We start from the raw sequence: 12,408 nt of genomic DNA on the forward strand, positions 1-12,408 counted from the left end.
TAGTATAGAAAAATAACCTGGTTGTCTTCAGTATCAGTCTTATTACTTCACCATAATGAAATGCAATTAAGTTATTTTGAATGTGCTTATAATAAACAATAACTATGGAATTTTGATAATATTTATGTTGTTTTGTACTGATCTTACGAAATGTCTTGAAGATAATTGTTCAGAGTTGGTGTTTTGTTACTTTAATAGTAACACTGCTATATATAAAACAATTTGGTTTCGTATTAATTATCTTAACTGAGTGAAACAAGTTACTTTTAGAAACTTAAACTTTTCATTCCAAAATCAGAGGATACGTTGAGTATATCATTATACTCCTTTGTATCACCTGTACAGCATCCACCCCAACCTTGCACCTCCTCATGTTTATCTATGTCAATGTATATCCAATATTGTTATTGATTACTTTCCTAACAATTGCAAGTGTTTTGATTGAATGCTAGTGTATACCCCACTGTGTGGTCTTTTAAAATATTCTTATCTACACTACACTCACATGCGATCTGTATGAAGACTAGCCTATACCTGCCAATGCCTGAAAAGTATGGGCTTGAGGGATGTTACAAATTCCTGGCAAGACCGGGTATATTTTCTTGAAAATAGGAAAATCGCAACTGTGCCTATGAGCCTATATTTTGCTGTTTTATTTTACAAACTGGAGAAACATTTCTTACTAGAAAATATATGCGACAAACGCAAATTGTAACCAAAGGCACTGTATATTGTGTGCACATTCAGTGTAGGTAATATTAGTGACAAACTCCGCCAAGGTAACTGATACATCCGATTACCTGCTTGGTTTCATTCTGCTAAAACATGGGAATAAAACAAAAAGAACGATCTTATAAAGTATAAAGTAGACGTTTATCTACCTAAAATATATTTTGCCTCACCTCTATCTTTTGTCGCACCTGTGTCTTAAACAAAATCCTAGTTTTAAATGGAGGTTCGTCTATCCTCAAGTGTTTAAAGGTGAGTGTTTTCCTTCCTATCTGCATTTAGATGAATAATGTTCTACACTCAAATTTGTTTTACACGTAAGTCTGTATATACTCACCTGCATGTACGTTTTGGAATTTAGACTTGTCCTATTTGTCTGTAGTGGAGGAAGATTTCATGCTATTTCGAGTGATAAGATATGCGGACAGGATACAGGTAACCTATTTAATTAGTATGATTAGTAGGTGACCATTGAGTTTCTAAATATGATACTTAAATCTTTTGGCAGTAAATGAACAGAGCTATAGCCATTTTATGATGTGATGTGATGACTAATGTCATTGTGTCCTTATTAGGAATAATAAAATTACACTTTTTGTTCCTATAGATATATCCGGCACGATATCGATCGATAATTATTCATAAATCAATTATCAGAAATATCCCTTTTGAAGTTTAATCTCTTCTTATATCACATGTATAATGTATTTTATTATTTCTATGTATATTTAGAAATTTTATCCAGCTATTATTGTAACACATTGCATAATGAATATTAATTTACATTGATTTCACTACAAGTCAACAACAGATTTATGTAGGAGTATTTAGACACTAATTAGACGCATGTTACATGCAGCTGGTGCAATTTGTTAATCTAAGTACGTCATAATATGCTTGATCTAATATGTCATATCAAAGGTAAATGCTATCTAAAAAGTCATTTGGTTCACAACAAAATTTTCTGATATGACGACAGTGGTTGTGATATGTATCGTTCTAGACTTCAGGTTAATACAAGTTCCATCTTTTGTTTGATTAAAATCACCTTCAGTTTTTAATAATAATATCATCTTTCGACTCAAAATTTTAATACCGATGTTGCATGTTATTTAGGTTAAAACAGTGATAGAAATATGGTTTTGCTACTTTTCATTGCATGGTAACGAGCCGTTCAAGACTTTAGGTTAATATAAGGTCTGTCTTTTGTTTGTTTGGAATCAGTTTCAGTTTCGACTCAAAATTTCAATACCGATGTGGCATGTTCCCAATTAAATCCAAGCAACGAAAACGTCAGTATATTTTTTCCTTTAATAAGACAATAGGACCATGTGTTGTTCTATAAGATCTGTGGGAGTATCCAATATGTTATTTAGGTTAAAACAGTGATAGAAATATAGTTTTGCTACTTATCATTGCATGGTAACGAGTATGTAAACTTATTCCATGGTGATTGGTATATAGATTAATTGTTTATGGTTTCGTTGAATTAACTCATTGTATGGTGATGGGTATATAAACTCATTGTATGTTGATGGTATGTAAACTCATTGTATGGTGATGGTTATACAAGCTCATTGTATGATGATGGGTATGTTAAGTCATAGTATGGTTATTAGTTTGTGAACTCATTGTACCACACTGAGTATGTGAACTCTTTATATGGTAATGGTATTGTGAATTCAATGTATGGTCATAGATATTTTAACTTATTATATGATGATTGGTATATACTGTACTGTTTATGGTTTGATACGTGGCTAAAGGACTAGAGAAATACTACAAATATCACAGACAAATGAGAGTATCACAGTTTACAGAGAGACTTTTGATGTGTAAAATCGTAACCAAAAAGAAAATGCCTCTCATCTTAGACTTTTGTGTGAAAACGTTTATTAGAATACTTTAACAACTTATTATTAATACCTTAAAGTTACGTAGTAGATAATGTTTAATAACATATATGTTGATAAAGTCACATTTAAATAACACTTAAAACAGTAATCTTATTACATGCTATCGAAATAGTTGAAAGAAATGAAAATTCCTTGGTCATCAGATCCTCTGTTTGAACAGGTAAGCGTCCATGACAGTATTTTTTTTTATAATTTTTGATGTTTTATGTGTACACAGTAAATGTATGTATCTGCGTGAATTTGTACATGGTATTCTCTAAAAAGAATCGTTTCAATAAATAAGTGCGGAGTACAAAATTTAGTTGTGATGAAATTAATTTAACAGCATCAAGAAAGGCAATAATGAAAACAAATCATTTTTTTAAACTTTGTTTTCTTACGAAGCGAACATTGTTTCATTTTAATGGCAGGATGCAATAATTTGAAAAAAAACGAATATAGTCATCAAGGGAAAACAATAAACAAGCTGTTTAGCCTGAATCAGCAATAGTCATACAAACACAGACCCTTTGTATAAATGCGTTGATTGACATATACTGTATCTATATATATTATCAGATTTTATATCGCGAGGCGCTATTCAGTTCCTGTCTTTCGTACAAATTAATTACACCCCTGTTACATACATCTGGCGCTATCTGTTAATCTAAGTGCGTCATTTAATGTTTAATCTAATATATCATATCAAGGTTAATACTATCTACAAATCGTGCATGGACAAATCAAAAGTCAGTTCATCTACAAACATATTTTTCCAATATGACGACAGTGGTTATGATATGTATCGTTCTAGACTTCAGGTTAATACAAGTTCCATCTTTTGTTTGATTAAAATCACCTTCAGTTTTTAATAATAATATCATCTTTCGACTCAAAATTTTAATACCGATGTTGCATGTTCCTAACTAAATCCAAGCAACGAAAACGTCAGTATATTTTTTCCTTTAATAAGACAATAGGACCATGTGTGGTTCTATAAGATGTGTGGGAGTATCCAATATGTTATTTAGGTTAAAACAGTGATAGAAATATGGTTTTGCTACTTATCATTGCATGGTAACGAGCCGTTCAAGACTTTAGGTTAATATAAGGTCTGTCTTTTGTTTGTTTGGAATCAGTTTCAGTTTCGACTCAAAATTTCAATACCGATGTGGCATGTTCCCAATTAAATCCAAGCAACGAAAACGTCAGTATATTTTTTCCTTTAATAAGACAATAGGACCATGTGTTGTTCTATAAGATCTGTGGGAGTATCCAATATGTTATTTAGGTTAAAACAGTGATAGAAATATAGTTTTGCTACTTATCATTGCATGGTAACGAGTATGTAAACTTATTCCATGGTGATTGGTATATAGATTAATTGTTTATGGTTTCGTTGAATTAACTCATTGTATGGTGATGGGTATATAAACTCATTGTATGTTGATGGTATGTAAACTCATTGTATGGTAATGGTTATACAAGCTCATTGTATGATGATGGGTATGTTAAGTCATAGTATGGTTATTAGTTTGTGAACTCATTGTACCACACTGAGTATGTGAACTCTTTATATGGTAATGGTATTGTGAATTCAATGTATGGTCATAGATATTTTAACTTATTATATGATGATTGGTATATACTGTACTGTTTATGTTTTGATACGTGGCTAAAGGACTAGAGAAATACTACAAATATCACAGACAAATGAGAGTATCACAGTTTACAGAGAGACTTTTGATGTGTAAAATCGTAACCAAAAAGAAAATGCCTCTCATCTTAGACTTTTGTGTGAAAACGTTTATTAGAATACTTTAACAACTTATTATTAATACCTTAAAGTTACGTAGTAGATAATGTTTAATAACATATATGTTGATAAAGTCACATTTAAATAACACTTTAAACAGTAATCTTATTACATGCTATCGAAATAGTTGAAAGAAATGAAAATTCCTTGGTCATCAGATCCTCTGTTTGAACAGGTAAGCGTCCATGACAGTATTTTTTTTTATAATTTCTGATGTTTTATGTGTACACAGTAAATGTATGTATCTGCGTGAATTTGTACATGGTATTCTCTAAAAAGAATCGTTTCAATAAATAAGTGCGGAGTACAAAATTTAGTTGTGATGAAATTAATTTAACAGCATCAAGAAAGGCAATAATGAAAACAAATCATTTTTTTAAACTTTGTTTTCTTACGAAGCGAACATTGTTTCATTTTAATGGCAGGATGCAATAATTTGAAAAAAAAACGAATATAGTCATCAAGGGAAAACAATAAACAAGCTGTTTAGCCTTAATCAGCAATAGTCATACAAACACAGACCATTTGTATAAATGCGTTGATTGACATATACTGTATCTATATATATTATCAGATTTTATATCGCGAGGCGCTATTCAGTTTCTGTCTTTCGTACAAATTAATTACACCCCTGTTACATACATCTGGCGCTATCTGTTAATCTAAGTGCGTCATTTAATGTTTAATCTAATATATCATATCAAGGTTAATACTATCTACAAATCGTGCATGGACAAATCAAAAGTCAGTTCATCTACAAACATATTTTTCCAATATGACGACAGTGGTTATGATATGTATCGTTCTAGACTTCAGGTTAATACAAGTTCCATCTTTTGTTTGATTAAAATCACCTTCAGTTTTTAATAATAATATCATCTTTCGACTCAAAATTTTAATACCGATGTTGCATGTTCCTAACTAAATCCAAGCAACGAAAACGTCAGTATATTTTTTCCTTTAATAAGACAATAGGACCATGTGTGGTTCTATAAGATGTGTGGGAGTATCCAATATGTTATTTAGGTTAAAACAGTGATAGAAATATGGTTTTGCTACTTATCATTGCATGGTAACGAGCCGTTCAAGACTTTAGGTTAATATAAGGTCTGTCTTTTGTTTGTTTGGAATCAGTTTCAGTTTCGACTCAAAATTTCAATACCGATGTGGCATGTTCCCAATTAAATCCAAGCAACGAAAACGTCAGTATATTTTTTCCTTTAATAAGACAATAGGACCATGTGTTGTTCTATAAGATCTGTGGGAGTATCCAATATGTTATTTAGGTTAAAACAGTGATAGAAATATAGTTTTGCTACTTATCATTGCATGGTAACGAGTATGTAAACTTATTCCATGGTGATTGGTATATAGATTAATTGTTTATGGTTTCGTTGAATTAACTCATTGTATGGTGATGGGTATATAAACTCATTGTATGTTGATGGTATGTAAACTCATTGTATGGTAATGGTTATACAAGCTCATTGTATGATGATGGGTATGTTAAGTCATAGTATGGTTATTAGTTTGTGAACTCATTGTACCACACTGAGTATGTGAACTCTTTATATGGTAATGGTATTGTGAATTCAATGTATGGTCATAGATATTTTAACTTATTATATGATGATTGGTATATACTGTACTGTTTATGTTTTGATACGTGGCTAAAGGACTAGAGAAATACTACAAATATCACAGACAAATGAGAGTATCACAGTTTACAGAGAGACTTTTGATGTGTAAAATCGTAACCAAAAAGAAAATGCCTCTCATCTTAGACTTTTGTGTGAAAACGTTTATTAGAATACTTTAACAACTTATTATTAATACCTTAAAGTTACGTAGTAGATAATGTTTAATAACATATATGTTGATAAAGTCACATTTAAATAACACTTAAAACAGTAATCTTATTACATGCTATCGAAATAGTTGAAAGAAATGAAAATTCCTTGGTCATCAGATCCTCTGTTTGAACAGGTAAGCGTCCATGACAGTATTTTTTTTTATAATTTCTGATGTTTTATGTGTACACAGTAAATGTATGTATCTGCGTGAATTTGTACGTGGTATTCTCTAAAAAGAATCGTTTCAATAAATAAGTGCGGAGTACAAAATTTAGTTGTGATGAAATTAATTTAACAGCATCAAGAAAGGCAATAATGAAAACAAATCATTTTTTTAAACTTTGTTTTCTTACGAAGCGAACATTGTTTCATTTTAATGGCAGGATGCAATAATTTGAAAAAAACGATTATAGTCATCAAGGGAAAACAATAAACAAGCTGTTTAGCCCGAATCAGCAATAGTCATACAAACACAGACCATTTGTATAAATGCGTTGATTGACATATACTGTATCTATATATATTATCAGATTTTATATCGCGAGGCGCTATTCAGTTTCTGTCTTTCGTACAAATTAATTACACCCCTGTTACATACATCTGGCGCTATCTGTTAATCTAAGTGCGTCATTTAATGTTAAATCTAATATATCATATCAAGGTTAATACTATCTACAAATCGTGCATGGACAAATCAAAAGTCAGTTCATTCACAAACACATTTTTCTAATATGACGACAGTGGTTGTGATATGTGCGGTTCTAGACTCCAGGTTAATACAAGATCTGTCTCTGGTTTGTTTTAAATCAGTTGGTTTTTAGACTCAATATTTTAATACAGACGTGGCATGTTCCCAATTAAATCCAAGCAATGAAAACGTCAGTACATTTCTTTCCTTTGATAAGACAATAGGACCATGTGTGGTTCTATAAGATCTGTGGGAGTATCCAATATGTTATTTAGGTTAATAAAGTGATATGAATAAAGATTTACTATTTCTCATTGTATGGTAACGAACATGTAAACTTTATGGTGATTGGTATATAGATTAACTGTTTCGTTGTGCTAACTCATTGTATGTTGATGGTATGTAAACTCATTGTATGGTGTTGGTATATAAACTCATTGTATGGTGTATAAACTTATTGTATGGTGATGGTATATAAACTCATTGTATGGTGATGGTATATAAACTCAGTGTATGGTGATAGTACGTCAGCTCATTGTTTGGTGATGGTATATACTCATTGTATGGTGATGGAATATAAACTCAGTGTATGGTGATAGTACGTTAACTCATTGTATCGTGATGGTATATAAACTCATTGTATGGTGATGGTATAAAAACTCATTGTATGGTGATGGTATATAAACTCATTGTATGGTGATGGTATATAAACTGATTGTATGGTGATGGTAAATAAACTCATTGTATGGTGATAGTATATAAACTCATTGTATGGCGATGGAATATAAACTCATTGTATGGTGATGGTATATAAAGTCAATGTATGGCGATATAATTACAAACTGACCTTATGGTAAATGATTTGATGTTAACTCACTGTATGGTGATGGTTTATAAACTCATTGTATGGTGATGGTATATAAACTCATTGTATGGTGATGGTATATAAACTCATTGTATGTTATATATATAAACTGACCTGTATGGTAAATGATTTGTTTATAAACTCACTGTATGGTGATGGTTTATAAACTCATTGTATGGTGATGGTATATAAACTCATTGTATGGTGATGGTATATAGATTCATTGTATGGTGATGGTATATAAACTCATTGTATGTTGATGGTATATAAACTCATTGTATGGTGATGGTATATAAACTCATTGTATGGTGATGGTATATAAACTCATTGTATGGTGATGGTAAATAAACTCATTGTATGTTGATGGTTTATAAACTCATTGTATGGTGATGGAATATAAACTCATTGTATGTTGATGGTATATAAACTCATTGTATGGTGATGGAATATAAACTCAGTGTATGTTGATGGTATGTAAACTCATTGTATGGTGATGGTATATAAACTCATTGTATGGTGATGGTATGTAAACTCATTGTATGGAAATGGTATATAAAATCATTGTATGGTGATGGTAAATAAACTCATTGTATGTTGATGGTATATAAATTCATTGTATTGTGTTAGTATATAACCTCATTGTAGGTGATAAGTATGTAAATTCATTATATGGTGAAGGCATGTTTGCTCATTTTTTGATGATTTAAACAAACATTAGATAAACAAAACAAACAAAAGATAAGACTTCTCATCTTAGAATATTGTGTGAGAACGTTTATTAGATTACATTAAATAGTTGTTATAGAATAAATATTATTAGCTTTTATCATTTCTTATGTTTTAACTGTACCCGGTAAATGTACGTATCTGCGTGAATTTGTACATGCAAACAAAAAAGGGCAATAATGAAAACAAAACAGTTTTTTTAAAACTTTGTTTTCTTAAGAAGCGAACATTGTTTCCTATTAAAGGCATGGTGCAATCATTTGAAAAAACGAATATAGCCATCAATGGAAAACGATAAACAAGCTGTTTAGCCCGAATCAGCAATAGTCATACAAACATAGACCATTTGTATAAATGCGTAGGCTGACGTATACATGTTATCAGGCTTGTATCGAGTGGCGCTTATTCAGATTGTGTCTTCCGTACTACCCTTTGACATATAAGGAGAAAGAGACACTCATTGATAACTTGAATAAAATTAATAGACCTGATATATTGTAGAAAGACGTTTGTTATGTATTAAAAGGAGTTTCAAGCCCCGGAGGTGATCGAGACCCCCCCAAATTCATTATCATAAAAAGCGTGAAGAAATACACACATGTGATTTGATTCCTGAAACTAATATAAAAAATGTTGGCATATACTGTACTGAACATAAAAAATAGAACTCAAACTGACCTGAGGTCGTTCATTGATATAAAAATCAATTTAAAAATCAGAATTATCTTAAGTTTGGGTTATTATTTGACAACAATTCAAAGGAGTACAATTAATTGTTTCTTTATAAGGAAACACCAATATATTCAAATATCTCTAATACATAATTGTCCCATTTTAATGTTATATCAGTATACATACTACACTTTATCTCTACTGTAATCATCTCTTATCTTCAGGGTATTCTAAACTAAATTTGAGTTTTATTTGATGTAACGTTTATATCTATATTCAATTGTTTTGATTAATGATACTTAGGCCTATATAACTACTTAAAGTAAAGATATCAACCGCCTTGTGATGTAAGAGGTAATGGCAATAAGTTAGAGTTATGAAGAATGTTGTCAACAAGCGAACTAACTTGTGATGTAATGAGAAAATGGTAATTAGGTTTAGAGTTACGAATGTCGAGATGTAAAATGCCAAAAATTGGAGAGTTAACAATGACTTGTTGTTGGGAAAGGATACTATCTCATATCGTTATTTTATTTATTTTAAAAATAATTCTTCTATAAAACACAAGTTATGGAATTCTTCACAATTTTATCACTTCAAGATTTCGGCGTTATTATCTTAAACACAATGCTTATTACAATTGACACATTACATTATCACTGACGTATTTGGCTGTTTTTCATAGTTTTTTTAGTTTAACAAATGATTTTTAAAAAGATATGTCAAGTTCAGAAATAAAAAGAGAATTAAAGAAAAGAAGTCTTACCTTTATATTTATGGCATTATCACAAATTAGCATTCAAATGAATTATCCTTGTCTTCATCAATATCACTAAATATAAATCCATTCGGTCCCAAATTTACACAAGCAATATAATGTTCGGACACCTGTTGACATTAACTCAAAGTACCACAAGTCAAAGACGTGGAAGTACCGGATCACGGTAAATACGTATGATTCGTTAGTGATGCTTTGATCTTTATACCTCAGTTTATTTGTGTTTACTGCCTTGTCCCTCTCGACCTTTATCAGAATGAATGAATGAAGTTTCCACGTTTTAAAGAGACGAAAAGACGTCGTACACAAGCTCGTTTTCTTTTCACATCAAATACATCGAAAATACATCGCTGACCAATGATAGGATTCATTCTGGTCGTTTTGTGTAGTTCACCCTCATTTCATTTCTTTGTTACATCTAGTTATATAAACGAAAAGGGCCATGATATCGTGTCCAGTCATATTGAGATTTTAAATACATTTGATGATCATCACTTCATACCTATTTTACAGGTTCATTGCTCAATTAAGAGAAAATGTCATGTTTGACCAACATCCGCTTATACAGTTATTTCCAAAAAGAAATTGTGAAGGTTAAATAATGGGATATTTAAACATTTGAAAAGAAATGTGACGCATCCGGTTTAAGGAATCAAACTTTTGATAAATATGTCTCTCATTTATTCCATGAAAGGAGACAGCACAAACCCCATTGATTAGAAGAAAGGCTTAATACGCTATATTCAGTGTAAGCTTAACAATAACTTAACAGTCTCAAGAGAGAGAGAGAGAGAGAGAGAGAGAGAGAGAGAGAGAGAGAGAGAGAGAGAGAGAGAGAGAGAGAGAGAGAGAGAGAGAGAGAGAGAGAGAGAGAGACTAATTTTGTATATGAATCAAGACGTTTTCTTTAGTGTTGTAGTAGGGCATGTCAACTATACAGTATAGAAATTCGAAATAAAGTACATTGATACCTTTGTCAATTGTTTAACTTTGTCTTGCCAGGTAAATGTTATGTATTTCCTGACAATGGCAGCACACAAATAATACCTCAGTCACAACAACAAAATGTTCATTCTGTATCATTTTCTGTTAGTTATGCTACTGCTTTTAATGTCTCCAATCCGATGGAGTGTACAGAATTATTTATACTTGTGAAATCTTTATGCAGATCAAATGAATTATTTTGTAATCTGAATATGCACATTTTGTCATCAATGTAGAGAATGTTTTGATCTACATCGATAAAATAGCGTCTGGTTATATTTCCATGGCACTTTCAGTGAGTCAAGTATTATCAACGTACCATTGGCACTAATTTCTTCAAAATTTGTTCTCTCTATGACCAAAGAGTTATATCAAAAATGTCTTATTTAGCAAAGATTTCAAAACTTAAAGCCTTATCAGAAGTATTGTACATCAAAATTACAATACAAATGGAAATGCTTGATCTTCTCTTTATTATGAACTTTGAGATGTGGTTATACTTGAATTCTACATAGTTCCTCCAGTCCCCACACCCTGGATGTTTTGACAGTTGCTTTGTTTGTTGTTGTATTTTATCGTTATGTCAATCTGATGATAAGTACAAGTAAATATCAACTAATGAATGTCCACTCTGAATGTATTTCCAACAAACGTGTTATAACACATGTGCAATTTCTATAACTACAAGTCAGACTTTCTGTCAGCACGTATGTTAGATATCATATCCCTCTTATTCACATCATGTCATAAGTTTAAAGTAGCAAGTTTGAAAAAGAAAGGGGCTTACCAGAGCCTGTCCTATAGGTGATATTTTGCCGATGAGAGTTTTACAAAGATAATACAAAACATGTCCTAGTGACAGGATTTCCAAGAACCTGTTCTATAGGAGGCAAATAATATTATCATTGGCGAGACGGATTGACAGGATTACCTAGACGCTGGCCTACAGGAAGAAGGGGATATTTCCCCTCCCTCGAGAGAGAGAGAGGGATTCACAAGATTACCTAGACGCTGGCCTGCAGGAAGAGGGTGATATTTCCCCTCCCTCGAGAGAGAGGGATTCACAAGATTACCTAGACGCTGGCCTGCAGGAAGAAGGGGATATTTCCCCTCCCTGGAGAGAGAGAGAGGGATTCACAAGATTACCTAGACGCTGGCCTACAGGAAGAAGGTGATATTTCCCCTCCTTGGAGAGAGAGGGATTAACAGGATTACCTAGACGCTGGCCTGCAGGAAGAAGGTAATATTTCCCCTCCCTGGAGAGAAAGGGATTGACAAGATTACCTAGAAACTGGCCTGCAGGAAGAGGGTGATATTTCCCCTCCCTGGAGAGAAAGGGATTGACAAGAAGAGAGATCGATAGGCTACACAGGACCTGTCGTACAGAAGAACCAATACTACA

Source organism: Ylistrum balloti, unplaced genomic scaffold (assembly GCF_031769215.1).
Source record: "Ylistrum balloti isolate Yb309-2 unplaced genomic scaffold, AGI_CSIRO_Ybal_v1 Utg369618, whole genome shotgun sequence".
In the NCBI taxonomy this organism is placed as follows: Eukaryota; Metazoa; Mollusca; class Bivalvia; order Pectinida; family Pectinidae; genus Ylistrum; species Ylistrum balloti.